General features: G+C 37.2%; 1 pseudogene; it reads right to left on the reverse strand.

Moving 5' to 3' along the window:
* Nucleotides 1–3,983: 3,983 nt before the first annotated feature.
* The window catches only part of LOC127652099 (cilia- and flagella-associated protein 58-like), a 44,947-nt pseudogene continuing 28,370 nt past the window's right edge, over nt 3,984–20,560 (reverse strand).

Genomic DNA, 20,560 nt, shown 5'->3' on the forward strand with positions numbered 1-20,560 from the left:
CGCCGTTGAAACACGGAAAAACAGCGAGAGAATTAAATCCTGACACCCTTATAAGACCCAAAGAAAAGAATATATCCGGCATTAGTTTCCACGCTGCCAGGATCTCTGAGATGGGTATTATATTTTAACACTTCCTGTTGAGGGGTTGTCGGGTGTTTCGCGTCCTGAATAAAATGCAGGAACAGCGAAAACACCCAATTTTGACGGAAGCCTCTGCAACCCGAAACACCAAGAGGTGGCGGGAATGGAGGGGCTTCGAATGGGGTACCGGGAGGGGTGAAGTGAAGCACGCGCCCCGTCCCGAAGGGAGCTGCCCCCTAATCTAGGTGCAAGACCGTAAGGGTTTTCTCTTAATAGAATTTATAGTCTTGAGGTCTTGCTTCGGTGGCTGGCGAGGGCGGCGAGACTGTCCCCAATCCCTGGGAGGAGGAGCATGACTCGCCACGCTTTGCTTTTGAGCCTCCCTTCAGTCAGGACCGAGGTGGGTCTGAGGCTTGCTCGTCAAGCGCAGAACCCACACTCAGGTTGTCCAGGAGGTCAGCCTGGTATGCCTGAGAAACAGCATAGTGTGCAGAGCAGCACCAGCCTGAGCTGCTGCTTGATAAGCCCTTCCCACTAAAGTGGAGGTTGTCCTACAAGGCTTTGAGGGGAGAGAGGGCTTCTTAAGTGACGATGCCGAGCCCGGCGAGAGATAGCCCATAGCGTCTCTTCGACCGGCGGCATCACTGAATACCCCGTGCCTCAGCACCCACGATAGTCGAATATAATGACGTCGAGGGTATGTGAACACAGGAAGAAAATATATATATATTTTATATATATATATATATATATATATATATATATATATATTATTTTTTTAGGGGTTCTCCATGAGCTGAAAAAGCTCTTCATGGAGGTTATCAAAGAAAGGGAAGGGACCCATGAGGCGTTCCCTTTCTTATACTGGAAGATAAAATCTATCCCCTAATTTGGAGCGTTTGGGGGTCTCTTTTTCGCGTGGCCAGTCCAATCTGGCAACCGCACGAGTAACAACATCGAGCAATCCCGCCGTAGATTTTTTATCGAGGACGGAAAGCTCGGAGGCGGGAAGAGAGTCGCGATCCACCTCATGATCCGAGAAGCGTCGGACGCAGCCGAGATCATGTGAAGGACCAGCTGGGTTTGGGGAGAGAGTGAGAGAAAGGGGTCAACCCGTCTCTTGCTCCTCAGCCAAATCCATGCACGAGCCCCACGAATGATCTTTTCGTGAGTGCTGACTCCCGGAAGCAAGCGAGGCGGGCACGACACACTCTGCCTGTTAAAGCAAATCGCAGTGCTCGCACCCACCCTGCTGCAACGCGAGAGCAGCGTGCTCTTACCCCCAAACAAACAGCAAAAACTGATGTGTGCCGTCTTCAGCTATAGAGCGAGAAGAGGGGAACACGCACCGTTTGTGGCTTTCAGTCATTCTCTCTCTTTTTTTTTTTTTTTAATATATATATATAATATTTTCTAAACAGAAGAGAAAAATAGAACAACGTTCACTGCACACTGCCTAACTGATTCTATCTCCTAACAGAGGAAAGAAAGTTTTGACAGGGTGTGTGAAACACACAGAAACAGAATCGCTCTGAAAAAGAGTTTCTGACTGACACCTGGTGACGTATCCATTTATAGCCTGGCCTCAGGTGCATCTAATGATTACATCAGCCGAGGCTATAAATTCCGGTCAATGTTCACTGACGTGTTCCACACATTATTCAGCTCGGCTCACAGCTAAAGCTGTTCCCCGTAGCGCTTAGCAGTGCAACATCATAGTGAAGCTTTTTGTAAAGGGAAAAGTTATTACAATTTTAGTTTTTAATAATTATAATAATAATGATATGATAAAAAATGTATGATAATGCTAAAATAATTGATAGCAATAATAATACTAATACTAATATTAATTATATTTAATAATAAATATATTGCAAAATGTTTTACAAAATGTACTGTATATATGTATAAAAGACAATTAAACATAAACCTTTAGATCAAAAGGTTTTCAAGACTATGAGAAACATATTCAGTAAAGTGTGTCCAAACTTTTTTATATAATATATTGTATATTAAAAATAATATGAACAGTTTTTTATTTCCATTCATCTAAACCCCAAATAGGGAATCAAAATCCAGTCATCCAACTATGCCAGTTGAACGATCAGTCAGTCACAGAATCTGCCTGTCAAACTGAACACTCCCTAGCTTTACGTATTTTTCCTGCCTGTTCACCATGAATACATACCCAAGACTAACCAAGAGACATCTGTAATAATAATAAATTAGATGAATTAAGGATTTATGACAAAATGGGCAAATGGCATGCACTTCCACCTCCCTTCATCTACACGTGGCCAAGAACTTAACTGAATAATTAATCTCATATTCTGTGGCCTTATATCTAATGCGGGGTAAAAATAACACATTTCTTGGAAAAAAGCATTCTGACTACAAGTCTAAAAATGAGACCGCTCACAATTACGTATTCAAGCTTGTAGTGTGAACTAGATAAATTACAATTTGAAAAATTAAACTTATGACATCCTATTTTACATACAACATGGTATAACATGCACAAAGCAAGTGAAACTGCTTACATGGTCTGTAGGATTGGGAATCAGTTCTTATTCAGAACTGATATATTTTTTGTTTTTTATATGCTGGTTGCACACAACATCAATTACACTGCACAACCAGTGTGTTCTGATTCACAAACAAATGACTCTTACAAGTCAGTTAATTTCTTGTCAAAACAACTCATCAGTCTAAAATGGTTCTCTCACTTATTGAATCAGTCGGTGCAGAGTTGGACATGAAATGAACCAGGAACCATACCTGTGTAATGTTAAAGTCAGCATTCACTGATATCCCTACTCTTCTCTGCTGATGTATGTGATACCACTCGGCAACAGTCAAAAGTTTTTAGTCCAATTTAAGCCCGCCCCTTCAACAATCTGTCACGCACACAAACTTGGCGTCAAAGCAGCAACGCACAGATGGTGAAGAGGTGTATTTGCGACTGTTTCCCTCCCAAAACTCTCTTTCCTACCCCAAACTACCTTGGTCACAGGCCCACTGGCTTGATTTTTTACATTTCAAATTTGCATTTGTGTTCGACTTCTGAATGCAACGCAATGTTGGATTATACATGCAGAAGAATTGAAATGACATGATTTGAATCTAGGAAAAACCCAACTTTTTTAATCCTGATATTCCAAGCATTAACTTCCTCCTGAAGGAATGGACAATAAAATGGTCAAGACCCTCTAAACAAGGCAAAAAGTTTAATTGGTCAGAGAGGCTCATCAGCACTACCTTCTGAACATTCACACAAAGTTAAAGCAGACTTCTCTTTGAAAGAAGCACCAGATTTTCCAAAAGAGCACCAGATTTTCACGACTTGAATACTAATCATCTTAATCCAGCAACAGTCTACACAAGTCACAGTACTTTACCAATTTAACCTTCTAAAATGTACAGAATGCATTTAAATCCATGATGTATACAATACCTAGGCTTGCTAGGTAATTCTGACAATTGCTTTGAACTGTGTAAAACTGTATAACTTGTATAACTGACAAATTCATGATTATAGCCTGATATACCTCTTTAAAATGTGTGTAATGTTTTATCCATTTTGTATAACCAATTAATTAACCAGTATTATTTGTAACTAGGGATTTTCATGTTTTGTTTCCTACACATATAATATCCATGAAAGAATGTCATGTTTAGTATGTAAAAGTTCACTGGCATATGCAGAGAATGCTGATGACAACGAATGTCAATAAAATGTTAACGATTAAACATGCACTATTTTGAGCAGAAATTTTGTAAAATAATCTGAAACAAAGGACAATAAAATCAACTGTTGGAAAAGACAGCCAAGTTGACTATGTGGCTCTGAAAAGTCACTTCTGATTGGCGCAGGACACCTTTGGGGTGCGGCCAATTTCAGTTCAAATGTTTCCAAACAGGAAACTTCCTCTCTTGTCGTCTTCCCTCTCTGCTTGTCTCTTCTCCTCTTCAGACTGCTCAGATTTCGCTCTGACTCTTTCCTCGTGGTCTTCTCTGGCTTTAAAGCCAACCTTATCATTCATACAGACAATTACTTTTCAATCTTACAGAGGTCCAAAACATAGACGGAACGAATTTTCGACCAATAGCCAAGAACCAAGCAACACAAAGACCGCAAGAAAATGCCAAAGACACACAAGTACATCTCAACACTTTGCTCAAAGTGCTGGTGTATTAGTTAAACACATTGGGTAATCCGATAGCAAATCGATGTAGACTCAAAGAAGGGTAAATGGTTCTTCAGGCATTGTCAACAGACTCCATAAAGTTCATTTTCACTGTATTGATCATTTATTTTACATTCTGTCACTCTTTTCACCAACCTGTCTCATGTATATATGTGTTAGATTAGATTTATGTTTAGAATAACAATAAAGTTTGTCTGTATTCAAAGATGAATGACTGTGGTATATTTTGATAAATAATCTCATCCCTGTTTCTAAAAGATTTAGCTTCAAAGCTGTACCTAAATATGTGTGATATTATTTTCAATAAGCCATGAGAATAATATCACTCCAATAAGTGAATGAATCATAATTCACTTATTAAAGATAATTCCTTACAGTAGAAATTCTGAGCAGATACAACGAGATGTTGTATTACGATTTTAATGGAGGAGAATAATCTAGTTATTTGTCATTTATCTAATTTTTAATGGTTGTCAAATGCACCTAATTCCATTATACATTTCATTAGCTAATAATGTACAATAAGGACAGTTTAATTTAGTTCATAGCTCACATATTTCAAGACCCTAAATTCCCTTACATATATTGGTGTTTAGAAGATGGGCACATTAACGGTTCCTGTCTAAATTAATCAGAACCAAATACCCTTACATATAATGGTGTGAGAATGAGGGCACTTTAACGGTTCCCTTCTAAATGTTGCATACCAAATATACTACAGCGAGTGAGATGTGGAGAAAGTTACTGAAGTTTCTTCATATGTTTAATACAGCCGTTTCTCTTTAAATTAAGTGAACTGTGATTCAAAACGTTTAAATATTCAAATTGATATTTATAATCTTTTACTCACTCATTCATTTGCTTTGAACTTATACAATGTCATTTTACATTACAATCAAATTTAGAATCAGACTCGTTAAATTCCTTACAGTTCCCGTCCCTTATGTTTATAAATACAAAGCCTGTCTTCATTTACATGTTCTGCATCTGTCTTCCTATTGTTGAAAAGGGAAACTGAGATTATGGCTTTGACTTTGCAAATGATGGGAAACAGGAAGGAGAAAGCAGAAGAACCAGTGAAGAAAGAAAATTGCAGTTCTGGGGCACCTGAATGCTCTGGACTATAAAAGGCAAAGGGTGAGACACAGGCTCACGGAAACCAAGAAAACAAATGAATGAAGGTGAAAGAAAGGAAATGCCAGGGAGGGTTACATAAGCCTGCAATGAACTCCCTATCAATTTAAAGTTTTCTGTATCATATCCCTGCGGCACCTCAACACATGAAAGACTGCCTTTGTTCGTCATTTCTCACACTCTCTCTAGTTGTTTGTTTATCTCCTTTGCTCTGACTTTCTACTCCATCAAGTTCCTTTTGCTCATCTTTTGTAAAGAAATGCCTAAAAATGTATACTCACAAGAGTCATTACAAGAAAACAGGGAAGAGTCAGGTTTTCATGCAACACCGTCCAAAAGAAGACTTGCATTTTCAAACAGTGATTGAGCTAACAGTTATAGCAAGTATATGCTGTAGAAGCAATTAAATGAAAAGTTGCAGATTACATAAAAATGTATGTAAAATGTCAGTTGATGAATGTTTGGGTGAAACATAAGAAAAAGTCTTAAGGATTGTGCTCCGTTTTTATTTTTAGCTCCAGATGTCTTCCAGTCACATAGCTTAGACAACACTGCTAATTTAAACTGTTGTTTAAATTGCAATAAAAAAAATGTTTATTTGATTACCAAAGCAATATTATAACTGCACCTGACCTCATAACAACTGCTGTATTATTGCCGCATTCCATTTAATTCAAGAAAGTCTAGTGTAGAACACCACTTGATGTGGGACATCCAACTCAGAAACTCAGACTTTGTCGAAATGTGGCAGTATTATGTCACACGAAAATAGCAGAATTTAATAAGACAATTCATTGAGCTGCACAATTCTGGATGAACTGAGAATCACAATAGTTTTTTTTTTTTTTTGCTTAGAATAAAGATCACTAATATTTTACGAATTTGAAGAAGAAAAAAATATTTCAGTGACTTACAAAACCTGAGCAATAAGCTACAAAATAAAGTAAAATACAATTTAATAAAAGTTCAGCCATTGCTTCGGTCTATCTGAAAAAAGTAACAAAAAGTAGGAAATGTAAGTAGTAAATCAAAAACATACACCTGAATCCACAAGAGGGTGCAACTAAGGGTCCATTTACACTTGTCCACTTCATGCGTGCGTTTTCACTGATCAGTCATGAAAAGATCGGTCATCCAATCCTTCATCCCATTTCAGGAGGTGGTTTGAGATGCATTCCAGCAGAAACTGCTCAAGTTTAAAAGCATCTGGCTATTCAAAACACACATGTAATCTTTACGCCGCCCAAGCAGCACTATGTATAACAGCTGCTACTGAGTATTTGCATAAGACTCAATTTGCATTGCTCAATAAATAATAACAAATGAAACACAGATGCACGTTGTTGGAAAGAGAGGAATTTTTTTCTTCATTTATTTGATGCAGGTTGCTGGCAATGAGCGCAGCTGATGTGCATGATGCATCTTGTGTATACGAAACCCACATTGCACACACAAAGAAAAGTACACGTGCACTGTTCAATGTCACTTGAAATCAAGAAATAAATCACATCTTTTAAATGTTCTTTTTTAAAAGAATTCATGAAAGTGGACTCTGTGTTCCCTATCTGTCACTCACTCGACGTTGTGTCGATGTAGTGACACTAGGGTCATTCTTGAGAGCCCGAAACACCTCTGATCTTTGATAAAAGGCCAGTGGGAATTGGCGAGTGGTATTTTCATGCCCCTCCCCCAGACATATGGTTATAAAGGAGGGGGACGTGCATACCGCCCATTCAGATTTTCTCTTTAGAGCTGAAAGGTTGATGGTTCAAACTGACCAAGCGATTTCCATCCTTCACCTCTGCTGGATTCTTACGATATGTTAGAGCAGCTTTCTCCCCTCTCTGCATGGGTGCACTGCAGAGATCGCCCCGGCGTTTCAGCAGATCTACAGAGTATTTTCTAAAAGAGTGTTTTCCCTCACAATAGAGTATATTCTAAAAGAGCGGCACACATCGGAACGTCTTTTTCAAGACACGTCTTTCTAATGATGCCCTTCTGATTGTGTGTTATTCCTGTTTGCGGTTGATGTCTCTCACCTTCCGACGGCCACGATCGCTGTCTTTCATGCCTGGGCACTGCCCATGGCGAGACATCTTTTGTGGATGCATTATGTCCTCATTGTGAGGCCATGACCATGGCAAAGTTGCGGTCGCAGTTCGCTTTTGTAAGAAAAGGGGGCTCGACTTTCCAACCCGTTGCAATGGCTGACCCAGACCGTCCGACTCGGCTAAGCATTTCAGTTCACCAGGCGCCCACCCAGGTTTTCCGCCATCCATTTCACCATGGTGAAGGGCGAGAACACCGCTACCTTGTGCGCAGAAATCACAACCCTTATACAGAAGCATGCGATAGAGCCCGTCCCTTCCTCCAAGATGAAGAGGGGGTTTACAGCCCCTACTTCATTGTACTGGAAAAAGGCGGTGGGTTGCAGCCAATCTTGTACTTACGAGTTCTGAACCAGGCTTTACACAGACTCCCGTCAAGATTGGTTTGCGGCGGTAGACCTTAAGGACACGTACTTCCATGTCTCCATTCTATCTCGACACAGACCCTTCCTGTGGTTTGCATTCGAGGGTCGGGCGTACCAGTACAAAGTCCTCCATTTCGGCCTGTCCTTGTCCCCTCGCATCTTCACGAAGGTCGCAGAGGCTGCCCTTGCCCCATTAAGGGAAGTGGGCGTTCGCATTCTCAACTACCTCAACGACTGGCTAATCTTAGCTCAATCTCGAGATGTGTTGTGTGCACACAGGGACCTGGTGCTCACGCACCTCAGCAGGCTAGAGCTCCTCCCAGTTCAGAGCTTCTCAGAGTTTCTCTCCCACACCTTTCGCGAAATGATAGGTGTGGGGGAGAAACAGATCAATATTTAAGTATTTTTTCTACAAATTTTCCTCCCTGCTCAATCTCAGCTTCCTTTTGTTCTTCTTCTCTTTTTGGTGATTTACATTCTTCATGTTTACTGCCCCTATTGTTCGGGGAGGTGAATCATATCGTGAAGATATGGATTTAACCACTGGAGTCATATGGATTACTTTTATGCTGCCTTTATGTGTATTTTGGAGCTTCAACATTTTTACGCCCATTCACTTGCATTGTATGGACCTACAAAGTTGAAATATTCTTCTAAAAATCTGAATTTCTATTCTGCAGAAGAAAAAAAGTCATACACATCTGGAATGCCAGGAGGGTGAGAGGATTTTAATTTAAGTAGACAACAGAGTAAGTTTGCTGTAAGTTTTTAGTAACAGTAGAAATTAAACATTACAAAATTATATATTTATATAAAAAATATTATAATAACATTTTAAAAAGTAAAATAATGCAAAATAATACAACATCAATTATTGACAACCTTTACTGTGTGATTATTAGATATAATGTACATTAATTCTACATTGATGCAGTCAGAATGTCTGAATGCCTATAACTGCTGATATATTAGGCTGCATTTACACATTGCACAGATCCAATTTTTTAAAATATAAGATTTTTGTCCCATCTGCTTATATAATAACAGCTTTGTTTACATTAATATTGCATCAAGAGAGGCATTTTGACAAAACATAATTTGGCTGTTCACACACACAGCTGCATTCATCACAGGACACGAGCGCATGGGCAGACATACACATTGAAGGTAGCCAGTTTAAATCAAATAACGTGTGGTACCGAATTGAGTCAGAGCTTGATACTGCCAGTATTTTTTAGCATTGGTAGCTACTAATTATTGAACTGAGCAGTGATTTCGTGGCGCCCTTATCCAGTTGTTGTGGCACCCTGCAGTTTGTGAACCACTGCTCAAGACTAAAGACTTTGGCTGCTGTGTTTCCTAGTTTATTCAGTATCTCATGCAGGACCACTGTTTTTTTGATGCCATATCAAGTTAAAAAGAACTTCAGAACTCCAAGATTACATTTGACTGCTTTACAAAGGCATGCCACGGGGACGTTAACATACATAGCTGAATCATTGTCATTTAGGAATAAGATCGCATGGGTGTCTGAATCGAGATTGTGGTCTTTTAACGATTAATCGTGCAGCTCTAATATATCAGCCTGATCTCATTATAATCATAGGTTTTCATATGAAGATTTTTGTACATTTGGATAGATGCTGAAACGTACAATATAGATGTATTGAAGGCACCTAACCATAGATATTTGTACTTACTATATTTGCAGCTACAGATATACAGTACTGTACAAAAGTTTTAGGTACTTGTGAAACATGTTGCATAGTGAGGATGTCTTCAAAAATAATGACAAATAGTTTTCATTTATCAATTAGCATCGTACAAAGCCCAGTCAAAATAAAAAGCTAAATCAATAGTAACTGTGACCACATTTGCCTTCAAAACAGCACCAATTCTCCTAGGTACACCTGGACACAGTTTTTCTTGGTTGTTGGCAGATATGATGTTCAAAGCTTCTTGGAGAATTCACCACAGTTCTTCTATCTATTTAGGCTGTCTTAAATATTTCCGTCTCTTCATGTAATCCCAGACTGACTCAATGTTCACCCTAAACGTAACCACCTCAACAATATAACAAATGTATCAGGCAGATTAATGCAGAGTGACAATTGCAATTTACTATTATATCGATATTTTTGAGCTGCTAATCACACCCCTAACCCTAAACCTAACCTTTTTTCAACAATAATCACAATAATTTATAGTAAAAATGACAAAAAACAGTACAAAAATAGTCCAAATGGCAATGTGCTGAATTCAAAATGCTCTCTGACAGCATACATAGTATGTGTGAGGGAGAGGGTGAAATTTAAGTTTTTAAATTGCTGAAAATCTTCACATTCTAATTGATTATAAAAACAATAAAAACAACTTCCGTGAATTCACATTTGTACGTCTCTAAAGTTGTTTTTACGCAAAACGTTTTAATACCCAATTTAATACTCGTTAGATAACCTTGTATATACAGAGTACACAGATATGAATTATATTAATGTATATGACATATTTTAATAAGTAATCTATTAAGCAAATAAAATGCATCAATGAATCAAGTTATTATAGGAAAACCTGTTTAGTGAATGTTTATTGAGACAGGTGTGAAAAGCCATAACCTTAGCCATTTTCTCAACAGCATGCATAAATCTATATGATTCAGTCTTTCTGATTGTGCATGGAAGGCTTGAGTTTTTACCAAAGGAACTTTTCTGAAATTCTTTGTACTCTGGAAGTACTTGCAAGTGCTCTTGTGAGCTTGATGATGTCTGGTCATTTTCTACTCTTCAGGCTTTTGTTCATTATTACTGGAATCCAAACAGAGGGAGTGTTGGGCTCAGCTAAAACATGCCTCTTACTTTGATTAGCAAGGGTGAGGCATGCTCTCCAAAGATTATGTTTATGTCTACCATGAGAGTGTCTGCATTTGTCGAGTTCACAGACTTCACTTTGCTTTGGTTTCAGTCTCCAATCTTTCTTCAATTCTCACTCTCTCTTATCTTTCCATCTTCCTTTCTGTTTTTCTTTTCTATTGGGAGCTTTTCATGGTTCAAAGGAGAGGTGAACATCACAGCCATCATGCTTCCTGAGAAGCAGTCAGGGCACCAGACAGCACCTCCTGTTGCATGCTGGGTAAGCTGCTCAAGTTGGGTTGTTGCCCACCAGCTCTAGAGACCCATGTTCTTTTATTAATGAATCTGTCTAGCTCTTTACTGATGAACATACCAGATCTCATCCAAAATGGGCTTTTAAAGATCTTTCACCATGCATGGGTTCAATACATGTTGAGCTCAATCACATTTGTGGCATAATATTGATTACCTCAAAAAAGTGTCCCACCTTGTCTTTAAAAAAGCAAAGATCTGGATTACAATGAAGCACTTACAATGGAAGTGAATGGGGCCAATCCCTAAACCTTAAAATACTAACTGTTTCAAAGGTATAGCCACATGACATAAACGATATATGTGTAACACATGATTTTAGTGTGACAAAATTGCTTGCTAACCTTTTCTGTGTAAAGTTATTTGCAATTTTACAACTTTGTTGCCATGACAACGTAACGCAAAACCCCTAAAACGACCGTAAAGTTCATTCAGTTATTTTCGAAATTGAAATCATAACTGATGACATCTGATGATCATACAGTACAACTCTTCAACTCTTATAACTCGCCTCCTAAAAATGTATGTATAAAAAATAAACCTCATTAACATCAACTTTAATCACATATACTTCTGGTGGTCACTGTTAAACTGGTTTCCAAGCTTGAAGGACCAAACTGGGTTCTGTATTAATCTGCCAACCAATAAAGCAACCCCCTGTCCCTGGAAAAATCGACATTTTAACAGAGCAGAACTTCTACAGAAAACAACATAATGTATTTACAGCAGTTGATGACTTTTGTGCTGAGAACCTGTTGTTCGGCTGATACAACACCCCTTCTCTTCTCATTGAGGTCAGCGAAATGTTCGCTGGATGTTCTGGAATGTCTTTCCAGAAGACCACAACCCTTTCCCCATGTGTGAAGGAACCTTTCAGTATGAAACCATCTGTTCAGATCACTGTTCCACACTCCTCTGAAACAATCTGTTCAAATTTAAAGAGCTACTCAACAGTGCTCTGGATAGGAACATACATTTTCATACCATCGTTTGATGAAACTTGTAACAAGGTCAGTTGAGTGCATGAAGCATAAATGTGGATTGGATACTGTAACAGTACAACCCACATGTAGAGCTTATCTAGACTTTGTTTTGCATCAGTCAGTCCTATAGAATAAATGATTAGTCATTCAGTCAGTCTCTCCATTTCTACCTCTCTCTCCGACTAGCCTTTATCTATCTGACCACACCCCTTGAGTCTATACCTCTGATAATGTGTAATTTAAAACTCTAATATTCATCAAAAGCATTGCATATTCATTAATTCTTTCATGTCAGTTGTTGAATTTGAAAGTGCATGGAGTCAAAGCCCTCTCTGAACTCTGAACATATACCGTATATTTCTGTCATAAAATATGGAGTGATCTTTTGTGTTTTCTTTAATTTCATTTCATCTTTTTTTTCATACCATCCTATTTGATATTCCAATATTATCCTTTGTGAGGGTGATATTGAAAGCATGTGATGGGGAGAAAGAGATATATTCTATTTTATAAGCACAAAGATCTGAAAACTAATAATGGATTATGAGAAATATTTCCACGTACAGTCGATGAATACAAAGGTTATTTTTCAAAACCTGTCTGGTCATATAACTCACATCAAATGAGCACCTATAAAGACAGTGAGCGGTCTATCACAAAGACTGTGTATTGAAGAACAAAGCTAAAGTTATGTCTCAGCTTTATAATCAATACAACTACCCCTGTAGAACTAAAACTGTTACTAATCGTTAAAAACTTTAGTTTTCAAGTAATCAATTAGTAATCAAGTCAATTTTAGTAATCAATTTAAGCTATAAACTAAATAGAGTCACCATGATCACAAGGAAAGTCAGAAGCAGTTTCTGTAAAAGGATCGGCCACATTATGTGAGTCAATGACAAGTGCCATCTCCTATCAGACATTATTGAATCCGTTCCAATACCTCTGTGGTGTGAAGACCAGGGTTCAGATAACATGTCGAAACCAGGAAGTAATCATGTTCGCATAATCAGTGACAAGTACATTTTGAAGATTGCATTTTTCTCTCTCACATATTGATTACACACTTTACTCCACTGATGGTAAGTTTTAAGTTTGAGGGAACATTTTATGAACAATGTATTCCTCTTCACTGTATTACATCCTGAATAGCTTAGATAGTGGAGATTACATCTTTTAGCTAGTCGAACATATGGTTCATGATCTTAACCTTGTATTTCATATCAGTGTTCTGATCCTCAAAGTGAATGCAGGTAGGCGGGTTAGGAGTTGCCCAAACTTATACAGACACAAAGACAGCCAGGGAGACAGAACAGCACACAGACAGACAAACGCACTGGCACATTCACACTCAAAACACCCTCAAACGCTCAAATACTCTTCAGAGAGGCAAGAATAAAGGTGACAGAGCAGGAATTGGTCATCAAGGCAAAGCTGACAGCAAAGGACAAACCCAAGACCTGAAAAATATATCTTTTAAATATATCTGAGTTTTACTCTTGAGTTCTGCTGCTGACTGCAAAAACAGCCTTCGGCAGATTTGAAGGCTTGTCTCGCTACTCTCGTATGATATCAGTCAATGGATAATAATAATAATACCTCTAATAACATTTGCAATTTATGTCAGAATAATTGTTGAGATGTTAAATGACTAGAGCTGCTATTAGGCCAGAAACCTACTCTAGAGTATTGGCACAAATGCAACAAAATGATTACACAGGAAGTCAGCATGCTTTTTCCAAAAATTCCGGTAACCTAGGATTGGTAACATTATGGTGACTCACTGACAAGCACAATCTCCAATCAGACATTTTTGCATCGGCTCCAGTGTGTACCTTCCCCTGACATCGCATTGCATCAGCAGCGTCAGAGATCCGGGTTGGTATCCATGTCAAAAACAGGAATGAATTGTGATAGCTTAATTTACATTTACATTTATGCATTTGGCAGACGCTTTTATCCAAAGCAACTTACAGTGCAATTATTACAGGGACAATCCCCCTAGAGCAACCTGGAATTAAGTGCCTTGCTCAAGGACACAATGGTGGTGGCCGTGGGGTTAGAACCTGTGACCTTCTGATTAACAGCCCTGTCCTGGACATAAATGGAGCCCTACAGCACTTGTCACTTTGTCCACTGGGGGCAGTGTTTTCAATTTTGTTAAGCATACACTGATTTTTGCTAAAGAAATGTCGACCTACTCTTTCCAATTTCACTGTGAAATCAGGAAAACGCAAATGTAAATTTTTGGCAAGTGGAATGTTCCAGGTTCAATACAAGTTATTGACAGCATTTGTGGCCTATGTCAATTTACCACCAAAAATAATAAAGATAGTGGGGCAAACTTCAGTAATGCCTAACCAGAACTTCATCCAACTATGAAATACATTCACCTCAAAAAGCACAAATTAAATCTCAGATAATAAACAGTCTTTACATTAATAAGGTAAGTGCTTTCACAAATATACAAGCCTTTCAGAATTCTGGCTTGATTTACCTCCATCTGCAACATCTTTTTTTGTTTTTTAAAGTAGGGGATGTATCAAAGTTCTTTCTTGTGGTAATGAAAATGCATCTATGTGTGAAAAAAACTTGCATAGCTAGAAGCGTTCACATACATCTGGAGTATGTCTCAGGCCTAAAGGACCATTCATACAGAACATTTCTTGCATAAAAGAAGCTAGACGCAGTGCAATGAATGGAAAAGAATGCAGATGTTAAGAAACACGTTTTTAAAAGTTAAAGTAATTTAACTAGACACAGTGACTTCATAAGATGGTGCAATGGTCAAAATTGTCCATCTAGGGCATGTTTATAAAACATGTTTATAAAAAAAACAAATAGCATTTTGTGTCAACGGACCATAGGTTTTCACAGCAGAGAGGTTGCCTATTATTTCCTTATTCCTACATATGGGGCATATTCCTGGATAAAGATTAACTTCCCCATAGGCTCTTGTGGGGAGAAGACACCCAAGGATTATTTTGGCCTCTATGTCTGCACTCCTGCTCATGGGGCACAGACCTACACACACACACACACACACACTTACCTTGGCCTCAATGAGGTTCTTGCTGAGGAGGTTCCTATCTGCCCTGACATCCTCATAGAGATTCTGCTGCTGCTTCAGTTTTGTTTCAGCCTCCGCAATTCTCTCCTTATGCTCAAAGATCTGCATCTCCTTCAGTTTAATAATATCCTCAATATTCTCAAGAACCTTTAGAGATAGAAAGATAGAGAATAATGTGTAACCAAGTACACAGAGAAGATCATAGCAAGCTATTCTCAAAAACTTAGTAAGCTCAGTGTCTTGTCGTAAGCTACAAATAACAATTCACAGTTATATCCGATAGATATTATTGGTAAAAACAAAAAAACATTAAAATTTATTTACAAATGGAATTGCAAAATGAAAAATAAAATGCTTTTTAACAGATTTTTGAATACACCCTCCTGAAACATTTAAATGCATCTCAAGCTCAAATCCAGCATTCACAGCGGGTTGGAACTAAAAAGGATCTAATCATATATGTGAAGCCTTTTTATGCTGCCTGCTGTTTGAAACAGCCTCAACAATGTGCCTATGATGGCTTAAATGTTGCCAGTGCAGGCAGCTCGCTAGGTTTCAGAACAGAGCTTAAATTCTCAGTCACTAAGTGGTTATGCAACCTTGCACTGGTGTCAGTCTGACATTGGCACAAAAACTCCATTTAACTTTCTTCCAACCTTGTCATTTTTTGGTTTCCATTATTTCTTTTTTAACCTCAGGTACATTTACAACAAGTATAGATTATAAAACTGAACAACTTTCCTTTATTGGATTTCACTTCAGTTTGAATAGTTGCCAATCCATGTCAACCATACTATGCCGTTTCAGTGGACTTTCATTAAAATATCACTAAAACATACAGTATATATTTATTTTGTCCTGAGCACAGTCTTAAGGATTGAAAGGAATGTAATGTTACATTTAAAGCAAAATGTATGTTTGAATATGGCAAAGCTATAGGGCATTCAAACACATATACGCTGTGTGTACAAGGTTAAATTGTTTCTGTATATGACAACAGCTTTCTGAGATATAACAAAAACACTCCATAATGGCAAGGGACGCATGTGTAAGGTGATAAAGAGTATAAGTTGTAAATAGTCAGCCCATTTGCAATAGTGTGTACATAAGAAAGCAATGCCACAAATTCACATAGGGTAGGATTATATATTGAATGTTCACAATATATTCACAATGATTTTGCTGGCTATAAATAATTAAGCAACACTGTGAATATTGCAATGATTTTAAAGTTTTTTGTTTGGCAACTACATTTTCTAAAGAGCATTTAATGAGACTAGTTAAGCGTTAAGACAGACATTATTTAATGGTGTGATTTCTACTTCAGTTGCAAAAACAGCTTTAAAGTTGGTAGGTGATTCATTTCCATAAATCAGTTACAGTTTTTCTCAATTGCTTTGGCTCAATTCTCGAATGAGAATATTTTTTTCAAAACAATAATTTCAAATCTCTGAACAATTAGTTTCTTGTTCATAAGAAATTGAAATTCTCATATTCTTCACAACGTCTAAACATTCTTTCATCGTGTGAGCCATCACATGCGAAATGATCCATTCATGTACATTCCATAGATATCCATGACATGGAATGTTTGTGATGTCTGCTAAATCTCTGGCCAGACCAACAAGAATGAAACAATGTCCACCGAGAAGATGAAAACTTGTAGTGTACGTACTGTGATGAGGTACAATTTCTTTTTTTACAGAACTACTGCAGGTTTTTTCCTTGTTGCTGTTTTTTTTTTTTTTTTTTTTTGCATGGATGTCATTTTGTGGCAATTTTCTGTTCAAAAAATGGACATGCAAATGTGAATTTTCTGTTTACAGGTAACAAACACATTGCTACACATTGTACAGTATTGACTTTTCCCAGTAAACTTTTACCTACAGTTGAAATCTAAAAAGCTCAGTGTGATATGCAATAGCATTCAGCTTGACAAAACTTACATTCTTGAAAAGTACACTAACAGTCAGTGTCAACAAGAAAGTAGAACAAAAATTACATTACAAATTCCTAAAGCTTTACCAGGGTTGACTGCCATGTGAAAAAACCATCTAAACATTTTGACCAGTACAGCTCACACGATGTTAGTGGCATTGGCCAATTTACTGACACAATAACAAGGTTTTGAAGCATGAATTAAATGTTTTGGGTGAGTTACAACATTTTGCAGATATGCAATATAGTTGCGATGTCCCAAAAACAGTTGTGACAATTGCACTTACAGTTTAGAGAATGTTAAGACTGTTTAAAAAAAAAATAGCAAAGTGACTGAGAAAAACTGTAAAATTAAGATTCAAAACCTAAAGAACTGATTCAAAGATTCGTTTGCATCATCACTCAGTAGTGGTCACGGAAGATTTGACATGGCATTTTTCATGTAAGAATTAAATATGTGTGTGTGTGTGTGTGTGTGTGTGTGTGTGTGTGTGTGTGTGTGTGTGTGTGTGTGTGTGTGTGTGTGTGTGTGTGTGTGTGAGCGTGTATTTATCACTTTGTGGGGACCAAATGTCCCCATAAGGATAGTGAAACCCGAAATGTTTGACCTTGTGGGGACATTTTGTCGGTCCCCATGAGGAAAACAGCTTATAAATCATACTAAATTATGTTTTTTGAAAATGTAAAAATGCAGAAAGTTTTCTGTGAGGGTTAGGTTTAGGGGTAGGGTTAGGTTTAGGGGTAGGGTTAGGTTTAGGGGATAGAATGTAAAGTTTGTACAGTATAAAAACCATTATGTCTATGGAAAGTCCCCATAAAACATGGAAACACAACAAGTGTGTGTGTGTGTGTGTGTGTGTGTGTGTGTAGTATTTTACATGCAGAAGTATTGAAACAACATGATTTGAATCTAGGAAAAACCCAACCTTGTTAATACTGGAATTCTTTAACATCATAAATTAACGGACCAAGCATCAACAATCCTACTGAAGGCCTGTCTTTGAACAATAAAATGGTCAAGACATTCTAAACATCATAATTCAAAGCAAAAATGGTAATTGGTCAGAAAGGCCCCTCAGCATGACCTTCTGAAATTCCACATAGACTTAAAGCAGACTTTTCTTTGAAAGGAAAGACCATCAGGTCTGCATGTCTCGAACACATTTCATCTTAATCCAGGAACATTTTACACAATGTCACAGTACTTTACCAATTTAACCTTCTAATATGTACAGAATGCATGTAAATGGTTAATGGTTCTTCAGGCATTTTCAACAGACTCAAAGTTCATTTTCACTGTATTGATCATTTATTTCACATTCTGTCACTCTTTTCACCAACCTGTCTCATGTATATATGTGTTAGATTAGATTTATGTTTAGAATAGCAATAAAGTTTGTCTGTATTCAAAGATGAATGATTGTGGTATATTCTGATAAATAATCTCATCCCTGTTTCTAAAAGATTTAGCTTCAAAGCTGTACCTAAATATGTGTGATATTATTTTCAATAAGCCATGAGAATAATATCACTCCAATAAGTGAATTCATTATAATTCACTTATTAAAGATAATTCCTTACAGTAGAAATTGTGAGCGGATACAACAAAACATTGTATTAAGATTTAAATGGTGGAGAATTTTATTCAGACAAATAATCGAGATATTTGTCATTTATCTAATTTATAATGGTTGTCGAACGTGACTGATTCCATTATAAATTGCCTTACATTGTAACATAGAATCAGGACAGTTTAATTTAGTTCATAGCTCACATATTTAGAGACCCTAAATTCCCTTCTAAATTTAGCATACCAAATACCCTTACATATAATGGTGTGAGAATGCGGGCACTTTAACGGTTCCCTTCTAAATTCATCAGTACCAAATATCTTATATATATATATATATAAAATAGATGGCTACAATGGCTTTAATATCATCAAAAGGGAGAAAACAATATCCAGGTATAATTTGTTTTGGCTATATTGACCAGCTCAGTCACTTCTTGTGAATTCTTAAATACACAACTCACAGTCAATTCCTAAGCTCTATAAATCAGAGCTGTGAACCCCATAGCTTTTTCTCCATCATTCCCAACTATAAATCTTGCTAAACTCATTGATCTGAACCTGGCAAATGTCACACTTTTTTTCTAAAGTACTACACATAATAAAGTGTTTGGCCTGGTCCACTGGGTGATTCACATGTCACAGGACCACCAAAGTGAACAGAGTCATCAATCCTGTCAAGAAAACAGTTAAACCAACTGTCGGATCTTAAATGATCTAACCTAGTTGTAGTACCATGTCTCTGATTACATTTGCATATCTAGTACACAAAATTAGATTCATATTTGTATCATACCAGGCGTTATCATAGGGTATTTCTTTTATATAGGCTATACAAAGGAACTTGCATGATTTCATAATTTAAAGATATAACCAATATTCTCATTCTAGGTTGTGTTTTATTGGACAAAAATGTGTACATGCCTGTGAGTGCAAGAAGAGTCATCACTATTTTTGGTTAGTTTTCTGGATGAGAGAGACTGCACCTTTAAATGTGTTTAACAGCTAAAAGTTCAATTATAGGTTGGCATATAAAGGGCCTCAAAGCTAGGCAAGGACTAAAAGCCACAACACTCCAATTTTTATTTAATGGTTTTCTGTAAATAACATTCCACTAATGTTGGTAGAACATTGCTGAAATGTAATGAGACAGAGTCTTCTGGCTTAAAATCCATTACATAAACACAAAAGATCAACAGATTTGTTGAAAATGAAACTTGTAAATCAAGTTAACTACCGATTCAAAATAACTGGTTAATAAAAAACTGGTGATTTTTAAAAAACTGTTCGTGTGAAAGGACCATAGGATAATAAATAAATGTTTAATATTACTCATGGACTGTCTAGTTCAGTTCTATTAATAACTGAATAATGGCATTTATTACATATAAATTACTGTATAAGCACAATTGTTCTTTCTATCTTTTTCATCATTCACCTATCAAGTCTCTTTTTTTGGCATCAATGCCCCACTCTGGGTTGAAATATCCCCCTCAACACTAACCCTGCATCCCAATTCACATACTGTTCATACTATATAGAAAGCAAGATTACAAATAGTGTGTCCCAAATAATGGTAGGCCTATGTATGAAAACAGTATGCCAGAAGTGCATGGATGGAAGGTGGTGAAATGTGCATCAGTGCATGCTTTTTAGGTTAATATACCATGTGCATTGGAAGAGGAGGAATATGTGAACTTTCCTTTTATGATTTTTTGACTAGTGGAAAAGCATCACAGCACTTTAATAGATGATGGCTAAAAGTTAATAATTGCATGCAAACACAAACAAAATGTGTTGTATAGTACTGTATAATGTCTTATTAATTACTCAAAAGAAATTACACCATATCTAACGTAAAACGTGTCTCAATATGTGTCTCAAAAGGACGAATGAAAGGACAACTTTGAAAAAAGCAGAAATTGTTTAACAATGACCTATT

This window comes from Xyrauchen texanus, chromosome 11 (genome assembly GCF_025860055.1).
Source record: "Xyrauchen texanus isolate HMW12.3.18 chromosome 11, RBS_HiC_50CHRs, whole genome shotgun sequence".
In the NCBI taxonomy this organism is placed as follows: Eukaryota; Metazoa; Chordata; class Actinopteri; order Cypriniformes; family Catostomidae; genus Xyrauchen; species Xyrauchen texanus.